At 53.4% G+C, this 23,755-nt stretch overlaps 1 protein-coding gene across 3 annotated transcripts in view; it reads right to left on the minus strand.

Annotated features, from left to right (window-relative positions):
• Tmem132d (transmembrane protein 132D) overlaps positions 1-23,755 on the minus strand; it is a 484,753-nt gene that overhangs the window by 272,180 nt on the left and 188,818 nt on the right. The window lies entirely within an intron of this gene.

Genomic DNA, 23,755 nt, shown 5'->3' on the forward strand with positions numbered 1-23,755 from the left:
GGTGTGACCCAGGGAAGGTGTGGCCTGCAGAGGGCGTGGCCTCAGAAAAGGGTGGCATGGGAAGGTGTGGTCTTGAGGAGGGAGTGGCCTGGGAAGAGCAAAGGGGAAGGGGGTGGGGCCAGAGGTGGGTGTGGCCCGGAAGGAAGGGTCCGCCTGGGGAGGGTGTGGCCTCAGGAATGGTGTGAACTGCAGCGTGGCCTGGGAGCAGTGGGCATGGCCAGGGAGTGTCATGACCTGGGGTGTGGCTGAGGGTGTGGCCGGGTGGGCGTGGGCTCCCTGAGGCCTCGCCCGCCATGCTCAGAGGGAGTGAGCAGTGGCCCCAGGAGCCGGATTCCCTGAGCTCTGTGGGCAGCAGGCCACCACCCTGCCTAAAACCCTCTCCCGTGAAGCTCACACTGCAACGCCTCTCAGCGCCAGGACTCTTGCATCCCAGCCAGGCTCCTGAAGCCTCTGCACCCGGGGCTGTCCTTGACACAGTCCCGCAGGCCAGGAGCCTTCACGTCCTGTGCTCTTTCCAGCCGGCAAACAGACCCGGAAGGGCGGTCTTCTGATCAGTCCTGACTCCAGAAAGTCAAGTGTTCTGATTGAGTGAGTGATTTAATCAGTCAATCAATGAACCCACACAGATTTAAGAGGAAGAAAGCAAAGTCACTCAAAGTTCCATCCCATCAAACCTGAGCTGGCAGTACTTCTGTCAGCATTCTTCTATGTCCTTTGTTCATGCCTATACTATAATTTTAGGTAAATTGGTTCATATCCAGGACTGCTACACAACTTGTGCATTGACCAACCCAAGGGAGCTCTGTTCGTCTACTGTGATATAAATGGGCCTCCCAGAGTTGGGCAGTGCACAGCCTGGACAACTGTACATGAGAGCTCTGACTGTATAAAGCAGGCTGCTGTGATCAGCGATCATCTTGGTCTCTCTTCTCTATCGAGTCCAAAGACAAACACCTGAAGCAGACAGAGAGGTGACCACCTACTTAGGCAAGAGAGTCCAGCAAGGGGAAATGCAGAGCCACAGAGCACCGTCCATGGGAGGGGCAACATGCAGAGTCCAGTCCCGCCAGGCCTGCTGTTTGTGCAGAGACCTCTGGCCTCCTGGGGCATAGATGAGCCTGCCCTTCGAACTTACTCTGTGGACGGAGTTCTCTGCCTTTACACAGCCGCAGCGCCCTGCTGTCAGTCCCCACCTCCGTGCAGGCCCTGAGGAGCACTGGGTGATAACCAAGCTGCCCGCGTTTGTTTATTCACTCAGCAAGCTCTTCAGCACTGAGTCCTACCTGGATCCCAGCACTCTGCCCCGTGCTGGCAGGCAATGAGGGCGAGAACGTGCTGGTCTGAGACAGGGCAGTGCTCCCGTGTACACACGCGACCACACGCATGCACACGGTTTGTCATGTTGCTAAGTGCTGTGAAGAAAGACAGCATCAGGTTCGAGGTACACACCTGTATTCCCAGCACTCGGGGAGGCAGAGGCAGGAGGACTGCAAGGTCACACTCAGCCTGGGCAACTTAGGGTCGCAGTGAGATCCTGCCTCGAAATACAAAAAATATAAAACAGGCAGGAGAGGTAGCTCAGTACATGCAAAGGCCCTGGGTTCAGTCCCAGGTACCACAAAGAAAGGGAGGGGAAGGAAAGAAGAAAATAAAAATGCAAAGAAAGGCAGGAGGCCAGAGAGCCCTGGCAGGAGGGGGTGTCTTTGAAAGATCCCCCCTTATTAGCTCACCCATCTTCCTGCCAGTGAGAGAGCCAGCTGTTAAAACACAGGGGCAGCTGGCGTGGTGGGTCACGCCTGTCATCCCAGCACTCGGGAGGATCGCTCAGGATCAGAGCCCAGTACAGGCTGCATAGTGAGTTCGAGGCCAGCCTGGACTACACAGAGACCTTGTCTCAGACACACAAACAAAACGACAAGAGCCAAAGGGGCAGCAGAAGGAAAATAGTCGAAGCACACAGGGCACATTCCAGTGCCCTTTCTTTCTCGTGTGTGTGCGTGGGGCCGGCCTCCTTCCCCACCACTGTTAGGAAGGACAGGGTCTCTTGATTCCCAGGAATCAGCACCCTGCGAAGCAAGCACCCCCTAGGAAGGCCATGCCCCCAGAGAGTCCTGGGCCTTGAGGCTGGGAAAGGGGTGTGGGACAGGATGGAGGAGCCGCAGCAGCTCAGGCGAGGTCCTCTGCCTGGCTGACACTAAACCTGTGAAGGACTGCCAGCCCGGATGTGCCCGTGCCCAGGGGACTGCACGCCCTTCCCGTCAGTGGGTCCCCATCCCAGGGCCATCACAGAGCAGGGACCTGCGGAGAGGATCCGACATTCTGTGGGTGCTGTGGTCCTCCGCGTGGCTTCTACTCTTCCCCCTGTGCCTTGAACCCTGGATGCCTGGCCATGTGACGGGGTTCCAGGCCTTCTCACCTCCCAGTGGCCCTGGACTTTCCAATATAACTAAAGAAAACAAGGCGAAGCCCCCTCTGCAGGGCGGAGATTAGACCCAGAGCTGGGATGGTCCAGAGCTCCACAGTCAGCCCCATCCGTAACGGGACAAAGACTAGAGGGAAAAGCGGCTCAGGCAGCCTTTGCCTCTGCGGGTCCCGCCCTGGGCTCTGCAATGAATGAGAACTGACCCCACTGTGGGGACCAGCGCAGCCTGAATCTCAAGGCCTGACCTGACAGAACCCCGCCTCCCCAGCCCTCCCGGTCAGTCCCTGGCATTTTAGATAAATCGCTGAGGTATGCCTCTCCAACTAAGGAAAAGATTCTGGATCAAAAGCAGGACTGTGGGTCACACACACTGGCAGGGACATCTTCTGGCGGGTTAATTTTTAATTAAGTTTTTGTGGAAAAAATAATATGGGAATGTTGCACATAATTTAATGGGGATCAATAATGAAACAGGGAAATAGGATAGGTTCCTCTCAGGACAAATTCTCCCTAGCACGGTGTGCATTTTATGAGACAGCGAGCTATGTAAACAGATACATGTGTTTTAAAAAATAACAACTATGACACACAGTTCCCCCATGCTACTCTATGCAACATATTTACATATCGAGTGCAACCGGAAGCAGAAATACAGTAAAGAGCGAGCTAAAAGATGGATAAGGGAGCAAGAGAAAGGGGCGAGAGGAGGGGAGGAGGGAACAGAGAATGCGCTAAGATGTGTGGTGCACGGACTCGCCCAAGGGTGTGATCCTTACGTACCAAAAGCACGTACAGTACTTACGGAAGCCACAGGGTTTCCAGTCTGTTAAGCATGCGCGACCCTCCAGATTTTTATAATTGTACACTAATCCACTGTGAAGGTGTTTGAACAAAATCTACTTAACTGTGTCTGTCTGATGGACAAACAGGAGCTTTCCAATCCCTGCGACAAACTCTTTGGAGAATTTCCGCATACAGACAATTCTTCACTCACATAGAAACCTTATCTATGGGGGGAAAGCCGCTGTGCTGTCGCCCACCTGTAACTGCAGCACCCAGGAGGCTGAGGCAGGAGCATCACCCTACGTTCAAGGTCAGTTTCAGACTGAACGACACAGCTTCACTGGGCTTTGGCTTGCCCTTCTGCCCTGAGCAGTTCTGGCAAACAAGCCCAGTATTTCACCCGGTGTGATGGTGCTGAGCATTTTTTATTAGATTGCTACTCCTCTCCCTTTTTTGTGAAATGCCATTCGCTTCCTTTGCCCATCCCTCCACCCTTCCTATTTGTGTTGCTTATTAGGAAACTGACTTTAAGCAAATCAATAGCCTGACCCTTCTAGAGCTTATTCTGCTTTCAGGAGTGAAACAGAGCTCCACCTTGGTCTTCCCCGCTCGTTTGGCTCTCATCAGATTATCCATGAAATGATTTTCCACAGGTGCCCGTTGAGCTGCGCAGCCACTGCTCATGTATATTAAGCTCGCCCTTGTCTTCCGGCCCGGGTGTGGCCTCTCGCTGGCTTCTCTGGTGCCTGCAGCCCCTGCCGGCAGCCAGATGTTTGCCACGCTGTCATCCGTGACACACATACTACCCGGTAGGGCCAGGTCCTCCCACTTCTCTTTCCTCCTCCGGGGTCAGGTATTTCAGCAAGACCCCTTTCTGTTGGTTCATCCTCAAAGGCAGACTTTGGTTTAAAAAATAAAAAGAAGCAAGAGACAGAAACGCTGCAGCACAGGGCTGGATGCCCGGGGCCTGAAGGCCAGTGTGCTGAGGGGCCGGCCCGAGGCAGAGGGCCACATGCAGCTTCCTCTTCTGGTCACTCTGTGTGCGCGGCTCACAGCTTGGACAGCTCCACTGGACACAAGGCCTGGCCTCCTTTTATCCATGACAAGGACCTTGAACACGGTTCCTCCTCGCTGTGGTCCCAGGACTGGGTCTGATCACAGGGACAGGGATGGAGCTTAGGAGTTTTCTGGGAGCTATAAGAAGAGTAACCTCACCCCACCTGTCTCCCCAGGTGAGCTGCACCTGGAAGGGGCCGATGCTGTGCCACCTCACCCAGAGGGGCCCAGCCAGGAGGGAGCCGCCAGGGAGTCAGGCACAGTGTGGCTTCAGGCATGGCTGGTGCTGGGAGGGGCTGCTCATCACAGCCCGGCCCAGGTCCCCTCTGCAGACCGCCTCCCGCCTCCCTCCCTCCTGTCCTCCACCAGTCACCACGCAGAAGGGCAGGCGCCCGAGGCTGGGCTGTGTGGGTTTTACCACCCTGAGGTGCCGTAGTATCCTGCTGGGGTCTTCAGCCAGCCAAGGCAGGGGACCAGGAAACTTGGGGTTTCACCATATCACGGGATCCCCGAAGCCAGGTCAGGACTCCTCCCGTCTGGCCTCTCTGCACTCAAGTGCTGACCAGGCATGGACAACCAGTGGCTCAGTTCCTTAACTCAGGAAGAGCATACCTAACCCTGCTCATAAAGCCCAGGACACTTCAAAGCTCGTGTCTTTCTTGTAGGAGGCAAGTAACAACAGCTTAATTAAATCCTGAAGCCCTGCTACTAAATGAAAGGCTGTTATTATACACATATATTTAAATAAATATATACTCAACCTAATATTCTTAATTTTACTGGGAGAAATTATGATGATTTCCACTCCAAACAGGGCCCTCTAGCCATGAAAAGCCTGAGCCAGGCCTGCATCTTACAGCGCGCGGAGGGACACGTCCAGCCCGAGGTCACAGCGCCAAGGAGAGCTAGACGGCTTCTGGAGACGGCTCCCGGAGACTGCTCTGCGAGCACGCCACGCCCCGCGGGACTTGACTTCCTGAGGGCGCATGAGAGCCGTCAGATGTGCTAACCCCTGCGCAGATGGGGTGAAGACGAAGTGTCCTGCGCTTCCGAGCGCTTCCGAGCGCTGCTGCCGCACAAACCCCGCAGACCCGGCCTCAGACATCAGGCCCGATTCCCCAGTTCCGGGGCGCGCGGCGACGCCGGGAAGGGCCTCGCTCTCAGGCGGCCGTGTCACCGCCCCTTCTCCCTGCCATCGCCCTTCCTTGCTGAGCCGCCCAGCCTTCCAGCTCACCCGAGCGCAGCGGTCTGCCCGCCCTTCAGGGACGCCCCGTGGACGCTGCGCCGGGCTCTCGGTGGACACACTCTGGGGCCTCACTCGCGGATGCCACTTGCTCTTTGTCCTGGGCTGGCTGCGCTGTGCTGGAAAACACTGCAGTTCCGACTTCACAGCCGTCACCAGCCATGGCAATGACATCGACTGCTCAGTGCTGAGCCAGGAACCCGGGGCGGTGGAGACGGGAGGTGGAACAGGATGACGGGACAGCATGCACATCTCCATTGACAGCCTAAGTCCCCTCTGGTGTCCATCTCCCCGCCCAGGGCGGGTGCTGTCAAAGACACAGCGGCTGTGTTTCCCAGGGTGCCCGCCGCAGCCTCCCCGTGCTGTCTCTCCTGCTCTTCCCTCAAGGCGGAGGAGCGGGAGGAGGAGGGCCGCCCCCCACCCCATGCCCAGGTCAGTGGGGCCAACAGAGAGCGAAGCTTCTCACCGGTGTGACCTCTGCCTTGGGAGCTGGGCCAGCGCAGAAGTGCCGACCGCCTTGGGAGGAGGAGCAGCCACGTCGTGTGACAGGCGTACCTGCTGACCCACGTGGGAACCGGAGCCAGCCAGCCTTCAGGGGGCTCCGGCTGCCGTGGTCTTGCCCCTTATCCCGAGGGCCTGGCCGCGGAGGACAGGGTCACCCACACGTCCTCCCGCCCTTCCCAGGTCCCGACCACGGCATCCGTGGACAGAGACAGTGGCTAAGAGTCCACAGTGTGACTTAGGGGTGTTCTGCTCCACGTTGGAGAACGTGGGCAGCAGGGTGCTGACCGGAAGTGGGCGGCCATGTCCCTCCTGTCCTTCTCCCATCACAGCCAGCCCTGATCGGAAGTCACATCCACCCTGGAAGTCACCAAGTGGCAGCTCACAGGAGGGATTTGTCCTACAATGATTTTTTCTGGTGTAATGATTTCATTTTGACGATTTGAGCCAATACTAACAAACTAAGACATTTCCTTTAAAAAAAATTCCAGAGTTTTGGCTTGTCTTGAAACACAGTGCACTAACACTGAGTGGCAGAGCTTCCCGGCATCGATTGGGACGTTTACCACTTTACACAGCACGCGGGCTCCTTCTCTACGGCGGGCCCCGCCATCCTCTCGTGATCTGCGAACACAAGCAACTTCCCTGCAGAATTCTGGCCCGATTCTGGCCCCGGTGCCACCAGCCTGAGCCCTGAGGACAAATGACTTCGAGACCCTGTGTTTGGCCCGGAAAGTAATAAAGGGCCAGTGTTGTTACAGTGCCAGCACCCACGTGTTTTAAGTCTAATACTCATGCCCTGGCACAGAAACAAAGGGAGCGCCGCGCGCCGCGATTTTCTCGTCGAAGGATATACAGTGGGTTTGTGGCAACAGCATGATGCGGACAGAAATTCGCATTAAGCTGCCGTGACCATGCACCAGCTCCCAAGCAGGAATGTAATCATTAGGCACGGCAAACCTGTACTAATAAAAATGTTTAAAAGGCATGCTATGGAAATGAAAGTGAACATTTCCCTGAAATGTTTAGATAAAGCAAATTTATAGAGAAGGAAAGTGGACAGTGTTTGCCTAGGGCTGAGGATGGGGGCTGGGAATAAGTATTCACAGGCCCACAGATAATGAAAATATTCTAGACTTAATTGCAATGATGACTGCAGGACTATAAATTTACTGAAATCATTACATTGTGCAGTTGCGATGGCTGGGTTTTATGGCACCAAAATTACACCTTAATAAAGTTGTTCAAAAGAAAAGATTGGGAGAGAGTTCGTCTGTGGAGGCTGGAGAGTGGATGGATGAAGGGTGCCCAGGAAGCAGGACACGGGTCCCCGAGGTCTGCGAAACACCTCGCCCAACCACTGAAACTTGGGCAGGTCGGTGACAGAGAGGGCGAGGTGAGACAGGAGGCTGCGTCGTCCCCCGAAGTCACCTCTGTGGGAAAGGTGACTGGACCTGGGCACTGTGCCCATCAGTGGACTCCTCCACGGACAAGCTCCCAGCTGACTGTGCCCTTAGGAGGCAGGGCCTGGGCAGAGCTGGTCACTGGGCGTGGCCTGGAAGGGGGAGTTCTTGTCCCCAGTCCTCCCATCTCTGCAGGGAGCTGGGGTGAGCAGCGGCCTTCCACCATGATGCTCCTGCCCTGGAGCCAGCTGACTATGGACTGGACCCACAGAAACTATGAGCCAAATAACCCTCTCCCCCTTCAGCTGTAGGTGTAGGGCACTTTGTCCTAGCAACTAGAAAGTGATTAATACATTTATCCATCCTTTTCCATAATCTACCATCTAACCACACCCATTATCTACCTATTGTCTACTGACCCATCATCGGTCTGCACTGTCTGTCTATTCTCCTCAGCCTATCCATGTGTTTCTCTACAATCGATCATCTATAGCTGTAGCCCTTCTCCATCATCTGTCCCTTGGCCGCCTATGTATCTACGTCCCCATGTATATATCCATCTACCTATCATATACCTATCACCTCCTTAGCAATCGTCCCTAGAGAGTGACTATTTCTCCAAGTATAAAACGTCACCTCTCAGTCCTCACACCCAGGTCACTCACAGTCTGTCTCGGGTGACATCACGCTGCCCCAGGTCTGAGAGCTGCCGGTACAAGCAGGTTCACTATGCCACCTGTGCCCACCGCTGCGATGACAGCAGCTTCAGAGCCGCCTCCTGGGACCCCTGGCGAGTGTCTCGCGGGTGCCCAGCGCCATGGGAGTCACTGCTGTGTCCCCAAGGCCTTCCCATTGGCCACTGTCACCCCTGCCATCCTCACTTCTCAGTCTCGACTCCCCACAGACCGAGCTCTGGCCACCGAATGGCCTCTGGCCAGCAGGGTCCCCTCTGTGGCACTGGCTGCCAGGCTTTGCGTTCTCTGCTTCCCCGCACCCACTCACATGTCCTCTGCCCTCCACATGGTCCCCACCCCAACCTAGGTTCATGACGGGGAAGATGCGGTCAGGAGACATTGTCACATGGGAGCTGCTCCTCCTGGGCTCCAGGGCCCGGTGTCCACCCCCAGGGTCCACTCCCCAGCTGATGGGGGTCAGGGGCCAAGGTGTCCCTGGCTCCAGCTTGACATCACAGAATGAGGGCTAGAGGAAACACTCACGGGCGGCTCTCCAAGCTCAGGGCCATGGAGGTTCCTTTCCTTATCCCCAAATGTATCTGACAGAAGCCCTGTCTTCCCTCCGGTCCTCTCCGCCTCTGACCTCACCGGACCTGCTGTGCATTTCCTGCTCCTGCTCATGACAAACCCTGGTTCTCCACAAGCAGTTTCCACCCAGCAATGCCACAAGGCTCCCATCACCATCTCTACCTTCCACAAATCTGAGCCCCAGTGTCCCCACGCCGCTAGCCCTCTGCACAGCAGTCTCCCTGCAGTTTCCCTGTCTCCCTCCCCAGCCTTCCCAGGAACCACACACGATGCCAACTCTCTGGCTGTCAGTAAAAACAATGACAGTAACAGGCGTGGCTGCACATGGCCAATTCCATTGCAAAGCCTTCTCTTCCAAACTGGGAGAGGAGCTGATGACAGAACTCAGGCGGATCTTTTATTAGTGCCGACAGCCCGGTGGCAGTCACGTGGAGCTGGCTGCATGTTGCAGGGCACGGGGACAGACCGAGCCAACAGCAGGACCGTCCTGGATCTGAGGACGCCCTCAGGGAAAGGTGGCTCTTCTCTGAAGAAACAGGGCTGCAGGTGGACACGGTTGAGGGCGGAGCCACAGCGTCACCCTGGCAGGACCTTGGGCACTCAGCTGAGAGTGACTGCCTGGTAAGCAGGAAGTGTGGTGACAGTTGCTGGGGAGCAGCACTCTAGCTCAAAGTGCTGATGCATAAAAAGACATTCAGTGGTCATCAGAGGACACACGCTGCTTAGGCACCTGAACACTCATTTTGCAGTTCATATTGTTTCTATTTCCATTCATTTTCAGAAGATGCGTGCACACAGTGAGCAGTGCCTGGCTCCTTTACAGTTCTTGATGTGACTGCTGATTCGCTGTAAGTCCCCTAGAACCTGGATGCGACGGCATACAAAATGGAAACATGAAGAAAAATGCTTGTTTCTAACACACATGGAACCAAACAGGTGTTGGACGTCAGGGCTCGAACAGCTCACGCTTCTCTGCAGGTGACATGGAGAACACACAAGACGCATAAGAAAAGTGACATCACTGTCATCCCCGGGCACTTAAACCGTAGGTGATTGGGCTGCAGAGGATTTCTCTGTTTTCCTTGTATTTCTTTCCACTAGGACACCCATTTTCTGCCATAAGTGTGCATGCATCTGTGCTGCCTTGGTTGCTCCAGACCCAAGTCCCGGGAGCACCGCACGGAGGAGGTGCCCAGCCCTCTTCTCTGCCATCCTGCTGCTGCCAGAGCCTTCCCAACCCTCATCCCCCTCGCCAGTTGTCACTGCGCCGAAGTTGCAGGAAAGGGAGGCACTATTTCGGCCCCTGCCACCACTCCTGGCAGCCGGGACGGACATGGGGTGGAGAGAGGACCCCACCATCTCGCCAGAGTCCAAGCTCAGCCTGAACCCTGATACGCCCTGCCTTGCACTGAGGGAGTTTCGGTGGCTTCCTCCCGCCCGAGAGAAGCTTCTTCCGCAGAGGTGTTTGGGAGGCCCAGGCTTGCTTTTGTGGGGGTTTCAACGGGCAGAAAGCACCTCCAGTACTGCTCTGCAACACACTGCCTTCCTTTTAAAGCCCTGAATGGGAATCATTCTGCAGTTGTGCTCAGGCCTCTTTGGTACCTGATGGTCCAATAACCTGGTCACCTTGCTGGCACGTACCCTGGAAGTCACACTTGGACGAGCTGGCCCCCAATGTGGACCCACTTCAATTAAAACGAGTTAAAATAAAATGAAATAAATTCAGCTGTCAGTTGCATAGCAACAGTTCAGGAACTGGCAGGCCCACGTGGACATGGGCTACTGCGCCGGACGGCACAGTTAGAGCCCACTTCTGTCATCATGGAAAATTCTGTTGGAGCAAAGCTCTGGAATAGTTTTGACAAAATTCTGTATCTCCGGGCACATTTTGAAGTTGGCATTTAAAATTTTCCATACTAAGCTGCAAAGGTTGGAATTTTCAGTATATTGTAACTATTGACATTTTGAAATTAAACTGTTACATCCTACTTTTAAAAGTATTCACTGTTATCCAAATACTATAGAGACTTAATAGCCACTATTATTCACTTTGGAAAAAAAAAAAATCTCACAATCACACAGTTTTTTCTTCACCAGAGTTAAATTCTACACTGGCCATTTTTTCCCCTTTTGGATCCTGTGCCTGTTTTACTTCTTCCATAGAATTTTTACCTTTTCTGTTTTTATGCTGAAGGTCTGTTATTGATCACGCTGGTATTCCCTGCAACAAAATATGCATGCAAATTCAGGTTTATTTTTCCTTGTGCCCATAGTTGTCCAAATGCTTCCTCACAGAAACAAGGACGAACTTGGCCTTCAGGGGCTGGTTTGAGTACAAGCTTCCAGGCACAAAATGCACAGGTTCTGGGGCCTCTGTTCAGTGCAGGGGGCGGGGGGGAATGCAATGCTGACTGTGTAGTCCACTTGAATAAGAAGTACCCAGCAGGCTGGTCTGCCACAGGCTGGGTGGGTCTGGATGACGGACTTACTGAAGACGAAGTCCTGCCCCAGGTGTGTGTGGCACCAACCAACAGGCTTGGAGCCTGGATGGAACAAAAAGGGAAAGGAGGAAGTCTCCCTTCAAGGAGCTCCAGTCTTTGCCATCACCTTCGGACATCTGTCTCTAGCTGCCAGGGCACTGTTAACCCTCCCAGGACGGGCCTCCCACTTCCCACGTGGACTTGCAAGAGACTCTGCAGGGAGCACCAGGCCTTTAGCTTTGACCAGATCCTCCAGCTCTCTAGCAGGGAGATGGCCTTTCTGCATTCTACTCGGACTCTGCAGGCTGCTTTGTTAAATCTGCTGCTCCAGTGAACCCTCACTGGTAGAGAGGGCTATGTTTAGTAATGTGACCATGATAATCAGTACATAATGCCGTCTCTGTCAAATCCCCCTGTTGTATCCAATCTGTTTGTCAAGCAAATATTTTGAAATAAATAAATCTTCTACATTGAGATGTCACTGTAATTTTCCAAGCCCGTTTAAGCAAAAATAAATAGGCCATAAATCATGAAGAACAATCATTCTACATAAAACAGTGAAATATTATGAGAAATGCATAATTATGAGAACTGAATAATAACAGAAATGGGGTTGTGTGGTCAGCACAGTTTAGTGCACTGTGTTCAAGTCACGAACAACCCCAACTTTACTGACTTCAAATAACACAGATCTGGTTTTTTCTCCAAGAGGTGCTCTGGGTCGAGAGACAGGGATCGGGCTGCATACCCCCCAGATGCTAATATCAGTCACCCTGTGGTGCCCCAGTATTTCCCAAAGAAAGACGTCAAAAAAATCTCATTCTGCTTCAGAAGAGCGTCCTTGGAAAGGACCTGTGTCACATGGCCACGGGCTCCTTCACAGGGTCAGGGAGGTGTCATGCTCGTGTGGGGTCTGATCTGGATGGAAAATACAAAGCAATGCCAAATATTCCCAGTCAAAGTGTTTACCAGGAGAAATCGGAACCCTTTGAGAAGCCTGAGGTCAGGTCAGGAAGCCACTGGCCACTCTGCTCGTCTCAGCAGTGACAAGCTGCCTCGGTCTGGGAGCCTCGGGCACCAGGCAGGGCCTGCTTCTCTGCCTTCCCTGATCTGCATCTGACCAGGTGGGGAGGGCAGGGTGGGAGAGGCCGAGAGAGGAGGAGTTCGGTACTGGGACTGAGAGTACCTTGCTCCCACTGGGCCGAGCGTCCACTTCCTGCTGCAAGAGTAGGACCAGTGGGCGTCCTTTCGATTCTCGAGTTTCCGTTTCAGGGACAGAGTCCTGGAAAATGCTGCACTGGGTGCAGTTATAGCAATACCACTCCACCGTTTGAACCCCTGCCCTGACAGAAAGACGCCGTCACCCATCCTGGAAAGCAATGCTTATGGGTGTGACAACTTGACCAGGCCTCCTTCTATTTTCCCGGAAGCAAAGAATTAGACATTATGTGGCTTGCAAGAGGACCTGCAATCCGGTCCTCGGGGAGACCTGCTTTCTGGAAGACACCGGCCCTAGGCTTTCTCCTACCACAGGTCTGACACACACGGCAGCGATCATCTTACAGCGACTCTGGACGGAAGAGCAAAAGGTCTATCTGTTCTCCTCCCTCTCTCCTCACTCCCTTTTTAAAAATAAAATAGGGGCAGAGAAAATGTGAAACTGAGTACTGTAGGTATTTTTAAGGAAGAAGAATTTAGGAATGAGACTACTCAGAAGGGAGCTGGGAGGACAGAATCTCCCAAAACCATCAACAGCCTGTCCCCTAGCTGGCTCTGCATGACACGAGGCACACTCACGCTCGGATCTGAAGACCTCTGGGTTCTAAAATCCCCTTCAGGGCCAAGAGGAGCCTAGAGGCTGGGCAGGTGAGCAACACCTGCACCCCTTCCACTGGAGCCCAAAGACACTGCTACAGTTCCCCAGCAGGACCAGACTGAAATGCTCCGTATGCCTGAGGGTCTGGGGTGGAAGCCTGATGGGTGGTGGATCCCATTCTTCATGTCCTTCCTCTTCATCTAATGTGGCTGGTGTGGCTTAACTTAGATGTTTCCCTCCCTAAATCAGAACCGTTTCTTAGAAGTCCGTCTACCTGTATTAAAAGTCCACCTACCCTGTGCCGGAGGCCACTCCTAAAAAAGCCAGCTGGGCAGCATCTTTGAGGCTGAACTCACCTTAAAAGGCTTTACCTTCTCTTTATATGACTTTGACGTGAAAAGAGCAAGCAAAACAAACCCTTGCTTCCTGTTGTGTGCATCCGAGCTCCACCCGGGGACAGGAGAAAGGACTTCACGGTGAAAATCCACTGGTAAAATCAGGTGGCGCACGTGGGTCACAGGGGCTGACCACACCTAAAGAGACGACTGTCCTGTCCACGGGCCGCCCTGGGCCATGACACACAAAGCCAGTGAGATTAGCGGGCAGCAGGCGGGGTGAGGTCTAAGCTGCAGACGTCTGGCAATGGATTCTACCATTCACTGCTGAGCGCTGTGCAGCAGAGCCCGGGGTGGCCCCTAAAAATAAAAGCATCTGGAGGACATCTTCGGTGGGGTGGTAACTGTCAGAGTGACCCAAGAGCCTGTTCATCTGCTCACGGAGTCCCTCGCCTGAGTGAGGAAGAGTCGGGCAAGGTAGGGTGAGTTACGCTGTCAAAACAAATAGCACCCGAAAAACACACCGCAAGAGCTTCTTTCCACTGGTCAGCGCTCGTGGAGCACCAGAGGGTTCTTCCCTCAGGGGCAGCCAAGAGAAGCCCGGGCCTGGGCACAGCGCGGGACGCCTCCCTGGGCGGAAGCTGGAGTTCCCGGCCGGCTTTGCTGCGCCCCCTGCACGTGGCCAGACACTTCCGTTTCCTTCTCCTCAGACGCAGAATCCCTTTGGGTGTGCCGGAAGTCCCTGGCACTGGGACGCCACATGGCCCCTCTGCCAGCAGGAGTTACTGAATGGGAGCGGTGGCCACTAAAGGAGAGCGGCATCCTGCACAGGCTTCCTGACGACAGACGCGGTGAGGGTAATGATGGTGAAGGTCTAAGACGCCACGAGTGAGTGAATCCGGGCGTGCGCTTTGGGTCGGGGGACTCGGGGAGGTAGGAGCTCGTCGATAAGAGTCCTGGACCTTTGCATTCGGACTCCGACTCAGCACACACGCACCGAGCCACTGACCTTCCCATCTGAGCACCTCGGATGTGCACATCATCCCGAGCCAACCCTGCCTGCCCTCCCCCACGGCACTGCTTTGCACTGGCGGTGGACACAAGGCTTCCGCAGAACCGGCCTCCCTCCCGAGGGCTCGGCGCGGGGAGAGAGGCTGGGTCTCTCCGCGCCCCAGTCTCCGTGCCACTGATGGAAATCTGCAGCACACGGGGATCGGGAGTCCCTGAGACACCGCCAGAGTCGGAATAATTCATGGAGAGCAGTGTAGCACAACATAAGCTATTTAAAGCTGCATAATCTACCCACAGACTCTTATTACGGGCTGAGGTTTCCAACCCTAGGAGACAGAAAGCAGTTATCATTATGCATCACCATGAAAGCAGATTAAAATTAAATCAATTTGTTTATCTTTGAGTTCTCTGTCCAATTAGCATTTCAGAAAGAAACGCATTCTGTCCCCCATATTAGGACAACCCTCATTCAAATAGAGATATTAAAAATATAAATCTCTGGAGGTTTTCAGAAATAAATTTAATTATCGAAAGGGCAGAAGACCAGTTGGGACTCAGCGTATGTTCGGCTTGCTCTGTGAGCTAGCGTCGGGCTTTGAGGACTCCATTCACAGGATGGAAGGAAGGGGGATACATCCATGAAAATTACCCAAACCATTCGTGGATTTCTCTCCAGATACAGAACTGTTACTTTATTTTTTTTTACTTTAAAATGCCTTCTTAATAGTTATTTTGCAGTGAAACATGCCAATGTTTTATGTCGTATGTATTTATTAATTCATGAAGGATTCAGGATTCACCAAATGAAGGATTTCCCCCAAATCCCAGCTATCTGGCTGCAGTGCATGTGCCTCTGAATGCTAGTTACCTCCTTCAGATGGACTATACACTGCATAGTCCAGGTCCAGGGGACTCCTGGCTTCCCGAGTCACCTGTGTGGTCTTGGATGGATTTGCCAGTTCTTCCCTGGTGACTGTAATGGACATGGTGCCCATCTTGCTCCTAGTGGGGTCGGAGAATGCAGCTGCTGACCAGTCTGCCGAGCACAAGAGTCACTCTCAACTAGCAGGCAGCCTGGCGGAATTCGGGGACCATGAACAGCAGCATCCATTCTGGAACCTCAAGTTGGAGGAGAAACACCTCTGCCCCGGCACTTCTCACCTCTTCCTTTGTGGACCATACATCATGTCTCTGAACCTGGACTTTCTGATATGAGAAACGGTAACCAGATGTGCAGACCAACCCACGAGGTTATCATGAGGATCAGCCAAGACTGAGCGAGCAAGAACTCTTTCCTGCACACTTGCTGCCCCTCACACTTCTCGTGCATGCACAACTGAGAGCCCTGCCTCTTTCCTTGAACTCTTGCCATCCAACACAAGTCCATGGTCCACCATGTTACATGAACCCTTGGGCACTCAACCCAAGTCTCCAGTCCACCATGCTCCTCGAACTCAAGCTCTTCCCACTCAACACAAGCCCCCGGTCTGCCAGGTTCCTCCAACTCCTGGGCACCCAGATGAATCCCATGCTTCCTCTGAGATGCAGAGCAGGCTTCCTCTTGGGAAGTCTTTCCCAGCTTATTCTTTGGCCCATTCAGACAACTGAGGCCTCCACAGATGATCTATTAGGGCCCCACCACCCGGCCTGTCACGGGCACGCGCCAGTATGTCATTTCTCACACTCTGACAGGCTCCTTTGTCATTAAGGGATGATGTCACCAGCCCAGCAGCCCAGGCCTCCACAGAGCTGGGCATAGCAGTGGCTGGACAGATATGTTCAGTGATCACACTGATATTAATGATTTGGGGGGAGCTTTGGGTGGTTGCAGATACAAATCTGGGAAGCTAAAATAGGCAACAGGAAAAAAAATGCAAGTTATAACTCCCCAACCTAATATGTAGACAGGGACGATTCAGGCTTTTCTTGACCAGTTCTAGAAAAGCTTCACGACCTTGCTCAAGGTGACGGAGCTCTGCCTCTCAGGTTTTCTTGGTCATTTTTGGCATTTTTAATCCTCAGACTTCTTGGTCTGGGGCATGCATGTGTCTGTGTGCAGCTGAAACACACGACGGCAGCTTCTCCCACCCTCTCCCTTCAACTCCTCCCAACCCTACAGGGCAGGGGACAAGGACAGCACACCACAGAGCCATGGAGTCAGCCAGCTGAGCACCACCGCTCTGCAAGGGGCAAATGACACAAGAAGTCTCTTTCCCATTGACATTTCATTCCAAAAAGCTCCAATGCCCGAAGCCCCCTCCTGCACTGAGCGGCAAAGGTCAGATAAGTATTGTCCTTCAGGGGTGAGTCCAGGACCATGGGGGAGGACAGCCTGCCTCTGCTGAGGGAGGGGCAGGGACTGTGGGCCAGGGAGGGAGGAGGTCACCCCAGGACAGCAGGCCTGCACCTTGCCCGCCAGAGGACGGGTCGGGCACCCACAGACAATGTGCATAAACCCAACAGCTGGGACATCACAGGCACCATCAGCACGGTGGTGGACACTGATGTGGAGCCCTCTGGTGGCCCTGACCTCGGACAGCGTGGACAGGAAAGGAAACCAGACAGGAAGCAACTCAAACCCTGGCTGGCAGGAAGGGGCCTCTATTTCTAAAGATAGTCGACAGCTAATTTGCTTACCTAGTGGAAAAATTTCAGATTTCAAATTCATTTCCCAAGATTTTCACTTATTTCTCCCAGGGAGTCAAGCCAAAAACCATTTTTGTGATTGCCCAGTAGCCTGCCTGCTTTACAGACAGAGTGGGCCTGTTCTGATGGGTCGCACAGCCTCAGTCCTGTACACATACAGGAGTGTTTCAGGCCATCACAGGACCCGACACGAGTAACGAGCTGGAAGGACCACAGCCTGACAACCTGGCTGCTTCCTGCAAGAGGCTGGTTGAGTCATCTGGGCCAGGGCTCCGCTGCCCGTCCTCAGGGACCCTGGGGGTGACGGCCCCACCTCCCGGGCCACCGTGGCCAGCATCCTCTGCCCTTCCTTGCACAGAATCACCCTTATTTCTCACACCCCACAGCCCCATGCACTGCTGGGAACGACGAGCAGCCCAGCGGCTTACACAGGGATTCCCGAGGACTAAGATCCTCGCGAGGGTTCTGCCAATCACAATGATTTGTGCGCTAAAACCAAGATGCCATTCGCATTTCCGCTGCTCTCTCCTGGAGGACGGACCTGCTGGCCCCGCCACCGAGTGTGCTAATAGTGACCGTGACCCTTGCCCTCACACTGCAGTGTGGAACACACCCGCTGCACCCCAAGACGCCCTGGGCCAAGCATTTAAAGTCACTGTTTATTAAATACTAGTCCTTTCTCAGCATCTCCGCACCCAGTCCTCGCAGCAGGAGGGAGCACCATGGTGACGTGATCCCCGGATGGCTGAACGACGAGTTTCCCATGACAGAGGGCCCTGCACACGGTGGTCATGGCGACTGCCTACCTGACAGCCTTTCCCCAAAACGCACAAATGAAACTGAGCCGATAGTTCAAGGAAAAGAAGCGGCAATAATTGTGACCAATGATCACATAGCTTCCAAGCAAGAAATGGAATTCGGGGAAACCGGGCTGTCACTGTGAGTCTGATAGTTTCTCAGCATTCACCAGCTTTCCTGAGGACACCAGTGCTGATATTTACAATGAAAGGCAAACATCTGATGTCTGGTCGGAAAGTAGGATCGGTATCCCACATGAGCTACTGACAGTGCTGTGAAACTGTGTGGGTCGGAGAGCCATTCAAAATGCAAGGTGGAGGGCAAAGTCAGAGACGCGATTTGAGAATCCATGACCCAAGTAACCTGTAAGAGGGCATCACACAAGTGTTGGTACAGTCTTAAAAATGAACACACAAGAAACCATCCCTTAGTTAATACTGTGCATCTGATTTATTTCACTTAGCATTATGGTCTCAAAGTTCAACCATTTTCCTACGAATGACTCAGAAACCCAAAGTATAAATAAAGAACAAATAGAAGATGAATAATAGCGAGGTAGATCTCTCTCAAAGGGGAACGGGATCAAGTGATCTACAGAGGGGCAGGAAGAAAGGCAAAGGGGATGAAAAAAGGAATTAAGACGTGTTACGTTCATGCACAGACTCCACACAGGGGATGTAAACACTGTGTACTAAAACACACATTACTAAAGAATAATGAGAAAAAGAATAGCCACAATGACCCAAAGCCACTGAAAGAGTCCTCTCTTTCCCAGCTACTTATTCTGTGAGGTTGAGTAGTTTTTCTACCAATCAATAAAAACAATGTTATGACCACGGACTGAATGCAGAAGCAGGGACAAAAATTCAGCTGGCATCTGCTAAACCAGACATTAAATAAATTCACAAGAATGTAACTGGTACATTTCTTTTCTCTCTCTGTTTTTTTCCCCTTGGAAGACGTAATTGTTTTTCACAAAATTATGTCATTTATGTTAACATGTGGTGGCTTTCACAATTGCTTTTTCAAATACATAACTACACACTTAAAAACTAAGCTTCTATTTCTAATGAGCAGCACATATTAATAGGTAGAAATCGTATTTTAAAAGTTATGTTTGGTTTTGCTTTTCTGGTGGAAATGGGGACCCTAATAACTGAATAGGACCAGAGGTCAAAGTGAGGACGGCAGCCCTAAGCAGACCACGTCTGTGTCCGGCCAGGGCTCGGGGCTTGGGACCGACATGTGGCCCACGGCCCAGCAGTGTGCTTCCTACCTTTGGGGCATCCGTCGGAGAGCTGACTCCGAAGGCAGAGTCCTCAGGGACTGTTGGAAACTCACTCAAGTCTCCACATGGCCTCTTGGCACTGGGACCTTCAGTCTCAAAGGTGCTGGTGCCCCAAGAACCCTAACTCGCATGACACCTCACGACGTCTGGTCACCGTGTGCTGCTCTGACTAATTTCACTTCCGCTGGATGTGAGGAGTTAATTTCTCAGGAGGCAGACCCACCCCGAGCATACTCAGGGATCCGTGCGTCATGACATCATCTCCCCAATTCCTCCTCAGACATTAGCTGTCTGTCCCACTGACATTGTCATATGTGAAAGCATCCACAGTGCTAAAAAAATCTCAAATCGATCTGTTCTCTTTCCCGAGAAATGACTCTTGCAAATCTACAGAAAGGTGTCTGCTTTTTTTCTAAGATGTCTGCTTTGAAAATAAATTTTTTGAAGTCTTTTAAGCATTATGAAACCTTACAATTCTTATGTTTGGTTCACTGTTGTACTGCATCTCCCTTTATTTTATGCCATCTTTGCATCTCTGGTTTACTACAGTTCACCTGAAGAGAATCTGAAATGTTTTATCTGGATTACTGGGTTGGTTCACGGAAATGAAACGTGAGCTCCCATGTTCCCCAGATTTCTTCAGTGACCCGGCCCACAGCCCTGGCAGCCAAGAGCAGCTAGACGGGAACTGTCTCCACACATCCGGGCCACCAGGGAACGGCCGGAGCAGTGTGGGCCGCACCTTCCAGGGATCGGGTCAGCCAGACTCCGAACCACCACCCCAGGGAACGTTTCCGGGAGAGGCTGGGTCTTCCTGACCTTTGTGAGCTGGATCTGGGGAGACTCCCGTGTAGGAAGATTTGGGGTGGGGTGGAGCGCAGGAGCCTGAAAATAGGATTTCGAATGGATGCTCTTTTGCTTACAAAATAATGGAGATCTTCTGACCAATTGCTCAATTCGCCCATCACACTGCCACATTGGAAGTGCAAAGACCCTGGGGAAGCAGTAAGAGGTGTGGAGTCAGCGGAGAATTGAGGCACACGGGGAGACTTCCACACATGGGTACGAACCGTGGTTAAGGGCTTCCGGCCCAGCCCTGCAGGGCTGCCTCGACCCTGATATGAGGCTCAGCAAACACACACACACACGCACACACATGCACACACGCATACACACACACGTGCACACACACGCACACACATGCACACACGCATACATACACACACACACACACATGCACGCACACGCACACACGCGTGCACCCCATCCTTTGGATTTGCTCTAACGTTCACTGAGGCCCTACTATGTGCCAGATTCTGTGTGGAGCAGGGGGTGACAGGGATGAAGGACCCAGAGAGCGTTTCCCTGTATCGCTCTGGAGAATGAGGACATTTACTGTAAAAATGGTAACTGCAAGCAAGGGCTGAGGACAGCATCCCCAGCTGCCGCCACCACAGGAGGAGGGGACTGTTTTCCTCCCGTGTGGGGCAGGTGGCTGGGAAGTTATACGGAGTGTCAGGAACGCGGACAGGAAGCCTAATTCCACTCTTAGTCCACAGAAAGCAGTCGCTGTGTGACTCCACGCGGTGGCACCTGAAGCCCGCTGTTTCTTCAGCCCTAATGGACGAGGGAATGGAGTGAGATTTCGGTATTCACCGCGGGCTGAACAGTCATGCAGAAGTGACAGCGGGTGGCAGGAAGCCCCAGGTGCGTCCCCGTGGTCCCGTCCAGGTGACTGCATCTCGAGGCAATGGGAGCCGGTCCAGAAGCTGCCTAGTGAGCTTGGGGCCGGGGCTCCCAGCAGCCGCTCGCCCGGAGCAAAGCCGAGCCAGGCACACAGCGCGGCCTGCAGCCCTGCTTGTCCTCTCTGCCACTCAGGCCCCTGGCCCCTGCCCCAAGATGCACGTCTCGGGGACAGGAAGTCGTGTAAACGTAGTCAGTAGTTAGTAGTGGTAGTTAGTCTAAACGTAGTTACTTCAGCAATCCTCGCTAAGACAGGAGTCCGGGCAAAGAGTCTTCCTAGGAGCTGAGTCCTAGATCCCTGGCGGGGAGACAGGAAAGTCCCGGAGCTGCAGGATGCGCATGACACAGTCCTCAGAGCCCCCTCAAAGGCTGACGCCATCGGTGACTGCCATGGGTACCAGGTGAGGGGTGACTACACTACGGCCATCTGGCCACCAGGGGAGAGGGGACACAGGAGCCCCAACAAAGAGCAGAGGGAGCTGTCCCTTATCAATCGCGGTTAGCCATGGCTTTAGTGAGATGGCGCCCCGGCTGGACCCCTCACAGCAGCCGTTTCCTGCAACGGAAATCCTGTTTCTGGAAACACAAGCATCTCTTAAGGACCTGGGAGCCATTCCCAAGAGTGTGGGTGCAAAAATTGCAGAGGGCAGAGTCCTCACTTTGGCAGCTAACTGTGACAAGCACCAGCGGGCTCCTCTGGGACGCACTCACCAGCCTCGGACTCCGCTGAGCCCCGTCAGTACTGATCACAGCGGGTCTCAGCCCCTCCCCCTGCGAGGCTCTTCTGAACTTCTGCCACAACTTCTGCCCTCGGTCTGCTGGGGAAGGTGTTTTCCATAAGCTGCTCTCTCTTGAGGCCCCATAAAAGCTGGTGACCGGAGGTGGACGGAGTCTTGAGACCACAGCCCTAGACTCAGACCCGAGAGCAGCAAGGGTACTGACCCGACGGGGACTAAAGAGCAAACCCTAAGGGACGCAGCCATGTCCCATGGAGGCCCAAGATGTTCTCAGTCCTGTCACCTCCCACAGGCTCTGGTCCAGCCCAGGTCCAAGCCCAGCTCCATTAGCAGGCGACAGAGTGCTTGCTCCTTGCAAACACAGCTTCTGTGCACATCTGGCCTTGAGCCATGCTCTGCGCCTTGCAGAAGGAAAACCCATTCCCAGAAGGGGTCCCTCCACCCCATCACACACCCACAGCCCAATCAACCCTGACCTGGCCAGGACCCCTGAGACCAGCTCGGAGGCTGTGACTCCCCTTTGCACTGGGAGGTCACCTTCCTCCCAGCTGGCAGCAGAGAGGACAAATGCATAAGCCCTTGTTAGCTCTGCTGTCCGAGGACAAAGAGGGAGGTACAGGTAGGCGTGCTCGCTGTACCCAGACCACACTAGGGATAACTCCCTTCCATGGGAGCAATGCCTGAGCCCATCCTCTTTCCTGTCCCTGGACAGACGGATGCTGTTGGCTACAGTCTAACTTGTTCTTCTTTCGGAGTGACCATAGGACCTCCTGGAGTGAGGACTAGATGCAATCTGCACTTCCTCCTCACCATCTAGCTGGGCACTGATGTAAAGGAGTCTGCAGGGGAGGCCAGGGGAGGAGCTCACAGAAGTGGCTGCGTGGGTGCTCTGTGGCCATTGTGAAAAACAGGCATTGCCAAAGCCAGCGGTTGCTTCCGGACTGCGGAGTTGCCAAGGGGGGTGAACTGACACTGCCCTGGATCCTCTACTCCCAAAGGAAAGGGAAGGAAGACATGGGGCCATGGACCACTGGGAGAAGGGTGCTACCAGACAGTGATGTTTTAAGAAAAACTTCAGGGTAAGGAAAACCAAAGGAGAGACGTCATGGCTGCCGACGGGGCTGGGATCGAGGCCAAGGGTCACGATGATGAGGTGCTCCAGGCATGCACATTCCAGGGCTGTTGGGCGAGGTCCCCCAGATGCCAGCCCCTGGCCCGGGCCCGCCACACGGTGCTCTCTCTGGAGCCCTGGCTGGCAGGGGCTGGCAGCTGGCTCCTTGCTCCTGCCTCGGTCACCCAGAGTGCAGCCCGTGCTGAGTGTGACAGGGGCCACATGTGAACTCCATGAACTCCCTGCATGCATACTGGAAGCACAGCCCAGTGAAAAACGTAAATAAAGTTTCGCTCCGCATACAGGCTTTGGAGTAGCTCTGCGCTGAGTTGGACTGCGTGCTGAGGGACACGGCACTGCCCTGCACAGAGGTGCGGGTGTCCTGGGCAGCATCTGCAGCTGGGACTGGAAGATGGGACTCAGGAGCCACGGCACTGAGGTGCCCAAGGCCGCACATGAACTCCTCATTCCTCTTTTATTAGTCCACATTTGCAGCACATTACGTTTCTGTTCCTTGTGTGGAGCTGGTCACGGACACAACACATCTTCATTCATTTTTCATCCCCTCCCCTCCCCCCCTCCTGCTCCGCTTCCCAGGTGAGAAAGGTCTGTCTCCCTTTGTCCTGTGGTCTGCCTTTTATTTCGTTATTTAAATTATTTATTTATACTTTGGGTTCTGCCTATAAAAGAAAGTGTACAAGAGTTAAGCTTGTGTGTCTGATTTATTTCACTTAACATTATGGACTCCGGGTGCTCCCATTTTCCTAGAAATGACTACATTTATCTTCCTTTCTGCAGAGTAGTGCTCCATCATGTGTAGACACCACATTTTCTTTATCCATTCACCTGCTGGTGGACATCTAGGCCTCTTCCAAGATTTAGCCACTGGGAAATGTGCTTCTATAAACACGGGTGTGCATGGATCACTGTGACTGGATGACTTTAACTCTTTCGGTGCCATACCTAGAAGGGGAACAGCTGGGTCAAATGGAATTGATAGTTTTAGTCTTTTGAGGAATCTCCACAGTGTTGCATTACATTACACTCCCACCAACACACAGAGGGTCCTTTTCCCCATAGCCTCAGCAGCCTTTGTTATTAGTTGATTTCTTGACCTCTG

This window comes from Heterocephalus glaber, unplaced genomic scaffold, assembly GCF_053883595.1.
Source record: "Heterocephalus glaber isolate CG9 unplaced genomic scaffold, H.glaber_assembly_v1.0 deba00001687, whole genome shotgun sequence".
In the NCBI taxonomy this organism is placed as follows: Eukaryota; Metazoa; Chordata; class Mammalia; order Rodentia; family Bathyergidae; genus Heterocephalus; species Heterocephalus glaber.